Below are 11,218 nucleotides of genomic sequence, written 5' to 3' on the forward strand. Positions count from 1 at the left end.
ACTATCAAGATTATGGAAGAGAAGACCCCGGTGGACCTATCTAAGCTTGTACAAGATGGATCTTCCAACAGAGCATTCATCCATCAAGTTGCCATGACTGAAGATCGAGTTGAAGGCCATCAAATAATAAAAATAATAACACAACTACAAAAAATAATAACACAACTACAATAAAAAAGTAAGTAATACGCACAGACACAGACCCGCAAACAAACAAACATGTCCTGCTTTACTGCATGCTAATCCGGACTGGAAACTGACAACTATACAAGGGAGGGATGAAAAGTATAAAGTGGCCTGTTCTCATTCAAGGTCTACTTATTTAGTATGGAATTTAAAAAAAAATTGAAAAACACTATTAATTTAGTTAGTCACAGATTAAAAGAAGAATCAAGAATGTTTTAGGTTGACAATACAAGCGCTCTATTGGATGCTTTGCTATATGTCCCTGTGTCAGTGAAATGGTTAACGAGCTGAAGAATCTGTCAGCTCCATGTAACAGTCAGCAGTGTGAGGCTGCAGTGATGTGACAGTCGCCAGTGTTTGCACAGTGACCTTTTCATAGCTGTGCACTGAGCTTCAGTCACTGACATGCTTATCTAACAGGATCTGACTGCTGCACACCAATGGTTAAAATAATAAATGCCCTTCTCCATGGTTTAGGTGTGAATTCCTTGCTCCCCAAAAGAGGGTCTTTTAGAATTAAATGTCACCCTCAAAATGACCTTACAATACGCTGTCCTATCTGATAGTGATAATAGTGATACGTAGTCATTCATCCGGCACTCAGCATTGTGGAAGGGCTTCCGTGTAGGGTTGCTTGTCATTGTATTGGGGCAGATGCAGACGAAGGGTGTTGTCGATCCGAGAGCGATCTGACAAAACATTAGATTGCTCTCAGACCAATGTTATTCTATGGGGCTGTGTACGTGTCAGATTTTGTTGTTTAAAAAAATCGCCTCATTCCCGAGTTTGATCCGGTATTCATATCGCACTCGGCCAAGAAAGTCAATGAGTCCGTGGAAACCATCGGACTTCACCCGGATGACATCTGAGTGCACTCCTTTTTTCCACAGACTTACACAATTTTTCTCTATCTTCTCCTCATCAGAGATCACACTATGGTCACACTCTGATCAGGCTCTAGTTACAGAGTGATCAGAGTGTGACTAGCATCATCGGCGCTATTCTCTTGTCTTCTGCTCCGGCCTTTACCAAACTGATTTTTTCATGCTTGTCAGCATGCGCACTTGTAAGGGACTAAACATACAGTGTTATCCTCACATTGTAACCCTATCCTTAGGCAGGTGACACTAAGGACTCATATCTTACCTGTCCCACATATATTAATAACTTTTAGTGATGAGCAAGCGTGCTCGGATATTGTGTTATCCAAGCATGCTCAGGTGTTTTCCGAGTATCTCGGGCGTACTTGTATGTTATGCTCGAGTCCCCGCGGCTGCATGATTCACAGCTGTAAGGGTGTGTGCAAACGCTGCGGAGTCTGCTGCGGTTCCGCAGCGGACTTGGCCGCTGCAGGTCCGCAGCAGTTTTTGCTGCAGTGTACAGAACCATTATTCCCTATGGGAATAAAAAACCGCAGTGTAGACGGTGCAGATTTTTTTTGAAACCGCACAAAGAATTGACATGTCAATTCTTTCTGCGGATTCCGCTGCGGTTTGCCAGCTCCTCCATTGTGGAGATGAAAAACCGCAGGGAAAAACCGCAGAGCAATCCGCAAGTAAAACCGCAAGTCTTTTGACCTGCGGATTTTACAAAATCCGCGCGGCCAACTCCGCACCACAACCCGCAGCGTGTGCACGTAGCCTAAGACAGCCCCAACACATGCGGGAATTGGCTGTTTGTTAGACAATCCCCACAGAAACATGCAGCCAAGGGAACTTGAACATATTATTCAAGCATGCACATGATACTCAGATACCTCCCGAGCATGGTCGAATAACACGATATCCGACACGCTCGCACATCACTAATAACTTTGCAATTTTTTTTATCGTAGCGCTACAGATTGCAGGTTTGTTGGAACACATATTTTAAACCACTTGGCATTTCTCTAGGATATAGAAATATCATCTTTTTATTTAATCTTTAGATTTATTTACCTTTTTATTAATTTTTCACATTATAACTGCTGCCTTGCAGAGCTGCGGACCAGGGTTCAAATCCCAACTAGAACAACATTTGCATCATCTGGTTAAAACCAATGAGTTGCACTACAAACAGTACAATACAAAATTTAACTTAATCCTTTTTTATTAAAACTAAAAATGAGAGGCACTGGATAATTACTGTAAGTGTGCAAAGATAGATCCCTCTTTCTTTCAAGAAGCCTCATTATTTACCAGCTAAGGATGTCCTGGTAGAGCTTCTGCATATCCGTTTTTTTCTCTAAGGCAGGAAGAAAATGTCAGGAAGCGAGAGAATAAAGAGACTAAAAGAAGGTCCACTTAACCCTCTCCGAGCCAGGTTAGCTCATTGTGTGTTTACACTTCACGTACTAATGGCAGTGAAAGGGTCATACGGCACAATGGTGATGTCATTCCAGCCGCCTGAGTTCTACTCTACCGAGGTGGAAAAAAATAGGCTACTTCCGTCCTTACAAACTTAAGAAGCTTGTTTCCCATGTCAGACAGGAAATCGGCACTAATTAACTGGCTCCTCCACTTTTTGGCATCAGGGCCAGCGCGTGTTATTGATTTCACATGCAAAGTAACATCATTTCCATTTATTGAAAAAGGTCTGAAATAATACATGTAAAATTCAGTTTGCCGCTTACTAGCATAACATTATAAAAATTAGTATTAAAAAACAAAAAGAGAAATATTTTCAATAGATAGCAATCCAAAAACTTTTTTTAATGTTTTTTTTTTTTTTTTTTTTTTGGGGGGGGGGTTGATTACATTTAGGTTACTATACACAGTGAAAACACAGAATGCACACTCTAACGCCAGCTTTAATGTGGAATTTAAAAAAAGAAACTATTTGTTTCATTGTCTTTCAGGTGTCATGGTCGCATCCACTTAGATACCAGAATTTATGTGTTGACAGATCTATGATGACCAAGACGTGTGTCAAAATCGTACAATTCAAGTATTAAATGTGCACCATGGTGGCTCAGTGGTTAGCATTGTAGCTTTAAAGTATTAGGTTACTGAATACAAATCCCATCAAGGACAACGTCTGCAAGAAGTTTGTAAGTTCTTCCCGTTGTTGTGTGGGATGCCTTTGATTTCCTCCAACACTCCAACGACATACTGATACAGAGTTTAGATCGTGAGCCCCAATGGGGACAGTGATGATGATTTCTGTGAAGCCCTGCAAAATACAGCGGGTACAGAAAGGATTCAGACCCCTTTACATTTTTCACTCTTTGTTTCATTGCATCCATTTGGTAAATTCAAAAAGTTAATTTTTCTCATTAATGTACACTCTGCATGTATCTTGACTAAAAAACAGAAATGTAGAAGTTTTTGCAAATGTATTAAAACAGAGAAACTGAAATATCACATGCTCATAAATATTCAGACCCTTTGCTCAGACACTCATATTTAAGTCACATGCTGTCCGTTTCCTTGTGATCCTCCTTGAGATGGTTCTACGCTTTCATTGGAGCCCAGCTGTGTTTAACTAAACTGATGGGACTTGATTTGTAAACGCACACACTTGTCTATATAAGACCTCACAGCTCACAGTGCATGTCAGACCAAATGAGAATCATGAGGTCAAAGGAACTGGCCAAAGAGCTTAGAGACAGAATTGTGGCAAGGCACAGATCTGGCCAAGGTTACAAAAGAATTTCTGCAGTACTCAAGGTTCCTAAGAGAAGAGTGGCCTCCATAATCATTAAATGGAAGAAGTTTGAGACCACCAGAAGTCTTCCTAGACCTGGTCGTCCAGCCAAACTGAACAATCGTGGGAGAAGAGCCTTGGTGAGAGAGGTAAAGAAGAACCCCAAGATCACTGTGGCTGAGCTCCACAGATGCAGTAGGGAGATGGGAGAAAGTTCCACAAAGTCAACTATCACTGCAGCCCTCCACCAGTTGGGCCTTTATGGCAGAGTGGCCTGATAGAAGCCTCTCCTCAGTGCAAGACATATGAAAGCCCACATAGAGTTTGCTAAAAAAACACATTAAGGACTCCCAGACTATGAGAAATAAGATTCTCTGGTCTGATGAGACGTAGATAGAACTTTTTGGTGATAATTCTAAGCGATATGTGTGGAGAAAACACCAGCCCAATACATTCCCAACAGTGAAACATGGTGGTTGCACTGGATCACCCCCAGGGCTGTGGGGTTTACTCGGTACCGGGCCGGTGTCTTAAAGGGATGTGTCGCGGCAACAGTGACCCGGTCCGTGGCCCTGGGAGTCCATGTAGAATAAGAGGAATAAAGTTTATGTGTAGATATGTTTGTGACACCACCTGTGGTATCTGGTCAGAGGTGACCAGCGCTGCAGTGCAGATCCTCTGAGACAGATGGTGGGATGCAGCAGAGGTGTAATAGCTCTCCACAGGCAGAGCTGTAGTCCCAGGGCAGGTGTAGTAGATGTTGAGGTAGATGGTGTAGTGTCTAGGCAAAGGATGTAGCAGTGCTGAAAGGTTGACGCAGGAAGAAGGCAGAGACACAGCTGAATGTAGTTTGAAAGCTTTACTCACGTTTCCAGCATACACAGGTGCCCCCTTCAGTGCCTTGTCCTCCAGGTGAGGGGCTCAGCCAACTCCCAGGCAGCCGGAGCACACCCTTCCAGCATTCCCTCCCATATGTGCCTTTTCTGAACGTCTCCTTACTAGCGCTAATCTGAAGTACTTGCAGTTATGAATTACACTCAAGTTCCTCTTTCTTGCTGTTACTTAGAACTCCACTCGCATGACAGGTAGCTGTAGCCTACTTCAGGGACTCCTTACAATCATGTCCCAGCTGACACACGTTGCTACGGTGCCTTCGAGACTTAGGTGGGAATAAAGTGGTCACTACTTCTATTCCTCCGGTTTCTGCTGTAGAACCATTAACATTCACACAGCCTCAGGTACCGGTGCCCGGCCTTTGGCACTTAAACTTAGGGAAAGGCTCTGCTCTAGCCCCAGTCCCTAGCTCTCCTCCACACGTCCCATCCTTTTCTATCTTTCTTCTGAAAAACTGATCCTTCTGTTCCTCTCTTTCCCATCAGCTCCAGCTCACAGGAGACTACTGCATCAGTGTCCTCTCTCTGCTTCCCCCTCTGGGGAACTGATCTCACTTCCTATCAGTTCTCCTGCTCTCTAGTGCAAAACTAAACTCTACCCACCTCCCTTCATGAACCAAGCATGGGTCATAGAGGGTGTCGTGCTGTTCTAAGGTTTCCGTGCAGGGTGCAGGTGCTGGAGTCTGGTCAGGTGTCCTCATCTTACCTGAGGAATGGGGTACTACACCTCAGAAAGGAGGTGCAGTACCTCTGTGGCGACTGAACACTCAGGGGCGCCACAGCACCATCATGCTATGGGGTGTTTTTCAGCTGCAGGGACAGGATGACTGGTTGCAATTGAAGGAAACATGAATGCGGCCAAGTACAGAGATATCCTGGATGAAAACCTCTTCCAGAGTGCTCTGGACATCAGACTAGGCTGAAGGTTTACCTCCCAAGAAGACAATGACCCTAAGCACACAGCTAAAATAACAAAGGAGTGGCTTCAGAACAACTCTGACCATTCTTGACTGGCCCAGCCAGAGCCCTGACATAAGCCCAATTGAGCATCTCTGGAGAGACCTGAAAATGGCTGTCCACCAACGTTCACCATCCAACCTGATGGAACTGGAGAGGATCTGCAAGGAAAAATGGCAGAGGAACCAGGTGTGAAAAACATGTTGCATCATTCCCAAGAAGACTCATGGCTGTACTAGCTCAAAAGGGTGCTTCTACTCAATACTGAGCAAAGGCTCTGAATACTTATGACCATGTGATATTTCAGTTTTTATTTTTTAATATATTTGCAAAAATTTCTACATTTCTGTTTTTTTTCAGTCAAGATGGGGTGCAGAGTGTACATTAATGAGAAAAAAAATTGCCAAATGGCTGCACTGAAACAAAGAGTGAAAAATTTAAAGGGGTCTGAATACTTTCCGTACCCACTAAAAGATGGTGCTATATGTGATAATTGGAGATCAGACTACACTGGTTTTGTCTGTATACGTGGGTCTGATTAAGCGCTATGTACGTGAAATATCAGTCAAGAATATTTGCAATTGTCGCTTCATTCTTTACCCTTTGAAAACTTCCTTGTAAGAAGACCAAAAAAAAAAAAAAAAGAAAATGAATATCCCTGGATAACAAAAATACCTGGCACACTATATATTCTTCCTCTTTATTTGCTTAGTATTAAATTTACTACTGACCAACAGTTTACCAAACTCAATAAATATTAAACCATCATAGAAAACAATGCAGGCATGGATAGATTATGGCACATTGAGTTATTACCAAATTGTGCAAATGTAGGTTATTCCTGACTTCACGGGGATCTGTCAGAGCAGTCGGAGGTCACCCATTCTGTTTCTGTTGGGAGAAAAAAAATCTGCAAATTGGATGCCCTGCATACCTTCTTTATTGCATATATATATTAATTATGATGTTCTTAATGCTGAGAGATACAGATACTTATCCATCATGCAATACCATCAGAGAGGCATCTCATTGGCTCTAAATTTGTTTTGCAGCAGGAAAATCACGCCAAACATACCACCAGTGTAATTAAGATCTACCTTTATCTTGAAGAAGAAGAAGAAAGCATCCTGGAAATCATGATATGGCACCACAGAGGGCGAGACCACAACCAGGTCCATGTCGGAAGGGGATCTACTGACACTAGAGCCTATTTCGGCTCGGTGTGTGCACATTTATCTAGAGTGTATTGTGGTTCAGAGACCCACTGGCTCCCTGAACTTGAATACTCGGCGCCAGCCAATCAAAAGCTGACATGAGCGGCACATGGCAGTGCCCATGGCTGGCACACAAAAGTAAGCTGCAGGCTATAGAAGAGGACACAGCACATCGTGGGAGTGTAGGAAGCGAGGAAGAAATGTTTATTTTTTAATCTGTTGGAATAGAGTGGGAAAACAGACATTCTACCAGGAAGGGGCTCAGGATGTGGGATACTATACCAGAATGAGGCTCATTATTCCAGAAAGTGGTCCAGGGTGGGGTACATTGTTATATGATGAGGGACATTATACCAGGAAGGGGCCCAAGGAGGAGGGCATTGTTATAGGATGGGAAATATTATATCAGGATGAAAAATATTCAGAATTGATAGTCCTCAGTGGTTGATACCTTTTAATGGCTAACTGAAAAGATGGTAACACATTGCAAGCTTTCGAGACTACTCAGGTCTCTTCAGCAGGCTAGACTAATACAAAATCTGAAGAGTCACATATTTATGCACAAATACAACACAGAAAAAATGCAATAGATGAGACAAGTGACGTGAAGCAGAACTATCAATATGGGAGAGGGAGAAACATAAATATTGGACCAGTACATAGATAAGGAGTCCGGATGTTTTATAGTCCTCTGATTGGGGTCTCCTAATGTGTTGTGATGCCCCCATAAGTCACAACACATTAGGAGACCCCAATCAGAGGACTATAAAACATCCGGACTCCTTATCTATGTACTGGTCCAATATTTATGTTTCTCCCTCTCCCATATTGATAGTTCTGCTTCACGTCACTTGTCTCATCTATTGCATTTTTTCTGTGTTGTATTTGTGCATAAATATGTGACTCTTCAGATTTTGTATTAGTCTAGCCTGATGAAGAGACCTGAGTAGTCTCGAAAGCTTGCAATGTGTTACCATCTTTTCAGTTAGTCATTAAAAGGTATCAAACACTGAGGACTCTCAATTCTGAATATTTTTCTATCTACTGGCTAACACGGTACAAAGATAAACATCTTTCCTATACCAGGATGAGACATTATTACAGGAAGAGACCAGGATGGGAGTTATTATAATGAGGGGCCCAGGACAAGGACATTATAACAAGAAGGCACACAGGATAGGGGAACTTATACCAGAAAGGCATCCAAGATGAGAGAAATTACAGGATGGGGGCCAGGACTGGGCACATTATTAAAGGAAGGGGCTAGGACAGGTGACATTAACGAAAGGGGCCAGGGCAGGGGACATTACGGAAAGAGACCAGAACAAGGGACATTATTAAAGGAAGGTGCCAGGGTGGGGACATTATTACATGGAGGGTGAATGTATTTTTAGGATCTAGAGCAAAACAAAGGCCTATACATCTGACAAACATGTTGTTGGGCCCCCAAGTCAAATTTTGCACACTAGTTACACCACTGTATGGCCCCATAGAGTCCTGATCTCATTATCGAGTCAGTCTGGAATTGAATGAAGAGACAGAAGGATGTGCATAAGGCCTGTTTCACACATCTGTCTATGACCATCAGTCAAAATCCGCCATTTTGCTTGGCGGATCCGTTTTTTTCCCCCATTGAGTTGCATTACCGGCGTATCTTGACGGATGGCCATCCGTTAGATCCGTTTTTTTGCGGATCCGGCAAATTTTTGGCGTCCGCCGACATGCCCGGATGGACTATGCAACTTTTTTTGTGCTGCAGGATCCGCATTTTATAGTGCGCATGCCCGGGGGAAAGAAGTCAGCCGGAAATTTAACCCTGAAATCATTTCTGGCGGCCGCAAAAACTCTCTCTCTCCCCTTTAAAATTCTTCCTTCATCGGATCCGTTAAAAAAAATTGTCCGATGCCGTCCGTTGTCATCAGTACAGCAACGGATCCGCTTTCCGCCATTTTGGCGGATTTCAACTGATGCTAAAAACTGATGTGTGAAACAGGCCTAAGCCTACATCCACACAAGAATTGTGGTTGATTCTAAAAGATGTTTGGAAAAAAACTCCCAGCTGAATTCCTTCAAAAACTATCTACAAGTGCACCTAGAAAAAAAATTGATGCTGTCTTGAAGGTAAAGGGTGGTCAGTGGTCACACTAAATAGTGACTTGATTTAAATTTCTTTTGTACATGGTTTTTGCATATATTAATTGCTAAAAAAAAAAAAAAAAATTATTAAAAGTAGAAAAGAAGTACATAAAAATGTGCACTCACAGCATAAATCAGTATCAAAAAAGGCTTTTATTAGACATACATATACCAAACAGGCAAATGTGCACAATAAAACATTAAAAACAAGTGAAAAGACATGCAGACTAGTGCATACACTGTCATGATGAAATGCAAATTTATGCTCAAATGAATAAAGGGTAATATGTGAAAGTGATAAATCACTATTCAGCAGGAGAAGAAAACATGTGCAATGGGCGCACTCACAAAGATAGAAATATATCAGAGCGGAATGGTAGCTAATAATAAAGAAGTGATCCTTATTGGACTAAATAGGGTTAATCCATAATACCCAGATAATAGGCACACTCACAAAAAATAGCAATATATCAAAGCTGATAAATACTGACAGCTAATAATAAAGGAATGCTCCCCATTCAAGTATATAGGGTTAATCCATGATGCCCAAGTTCTACTCTGGTGCTGTTCAGATGGAAAGAAAAACCATGCACTATACAATCACATATAATTACCCAGAGATCACACTGTCCCCAACACATGTCACTGCATCCAGCAGCTTCGTCAGGGGAAGTAGCTATGAGGTGTGTATATGACCCTTAACTAGTGCAATTGCAAATGACCACAGTGGGTTCCAACACCTGTGTTCGGCGTCCACTGAGTGAAGGAGATAATGTGGATGTGTTTGCATGATAGTGCATGCGCAGATGATGTGTGGGAAGTCTCAGACAGCAGTATGAGGCGCACCTGCGTGTCACAGATGAAAGCTCCTGCGTTCCAGACAGCAGGAGATGACGTATCCAAAGTTTATGATGCGCCTGCTATCCATGATGGATAAGCAGCCTCAATCAAGTTTCAAAGAACGTCAAGCTGTCCTGCAGTCTCAGGTTGCATCAGTGTCAGCGCAAACTATCCATTGACATTTGACTGAAATGCTATAGCAGGAGACCCAGGAGGACCCCATTGTTAACACAGATATAAAAAAAGCTAGACTGCACTTTACCAAAATGTACATGAGTGAGCCAAAATCCTTTTGGGAAGTGTTTTGTGAACATATGAGGCCAAGACAGAGCTTTTTGGTAACACACATAATTCTACTGTTTGTGTGGTTCTGACCCCAGGGTCTCTTAAAGGGATCATTGGTATGGGAGTTGGGGCAAATCCACTCTGCGCTTTGGTACTGACCCCAGGCCTCTCTTAAAGGGATCTCTAGTATGGAAGTCAGGGCAAATCCATCCAGCGCTTTGGTTCTGACTCCATACCTCTCTTAAAAGGATCCCCGCTATGGAAGTCAGGGCAATTGCCTTCAAATGCTCTGGTACTGACCCCAGGCTCTCTTAAAGGGATCTCCTGTATGCAAGGCAGGGCAAATCCACTCAGCGCTCTGGTTCTGATCCCAGGCTCTCTTAAAGGGATCCCCGGTATGGATGTCAGGGCAAATCCACTCTGCGCTTTGGAACTGACCCCAGGCTCTCTTAAAGGAATCTCCGGTATGGAAGTTAGGGTAAATCCCTCAGCGCTCTGATTTCCACCCTAGGCCTTTCTTAAAGGGATCCCTGGTATGGAAGTTAGGACCGTTCCACTCAGCGCTCTGGTTCTGACCCCAGGCTGACAGGATGATGTGGGATATTAGGGGTAGTAGTCCGATGGCTCTGGCTGATGGGATGATGTGGGATATTAGAGGTAGTAGTCCGGTGGCTCTGGCTGACAGGATGATGTGGGATATTGTGGGTAGTAGTCCAGTGGCTCTGGCTGACGGGATGATGTGGGATATTAGTGGTCCGGTGGCTCTGGCTGATGGGATGATGTGGGATATTAGGGGTAGTAATCCGGTAGCTCTTGCTGACGGGATGATGTGGGATATTATAGTGAATGTGGCTATACGGAGTGGGCAGGGCTATACACTCTCAGCTTTATATATATACGGTATATTCATTATAACTTGTTATAACTAACTGTAGTTAGTTACTATGCTCAGGCAGCCCTGGGTTCTTCAGCTAGTTATATATATTTTTGTTTTGGACTTTTCCAAAAATGTTTTTATAGATTTGATAAAGGAACCAGACCAAATAGTTCTGTATTTTATTGTTGATTTCCATAGCAAGCAAG

This window comes from Dendrobates tinctorius, unplaced genomic scaffold, assembly GCF_039654945.1.
Source record: "Dendrobates tinctorius isolate UK_male_01 unplaced genomic scaffold, ASM3965494v1 ptg000154l, whole genome shotgun sequence".
Lineage (NCBI taxonomy): Eukaryota > Metazoa > Chordata > Amphibia > Anura > Dendrobatidae > Dendrobates > Dendrobates tinctorius.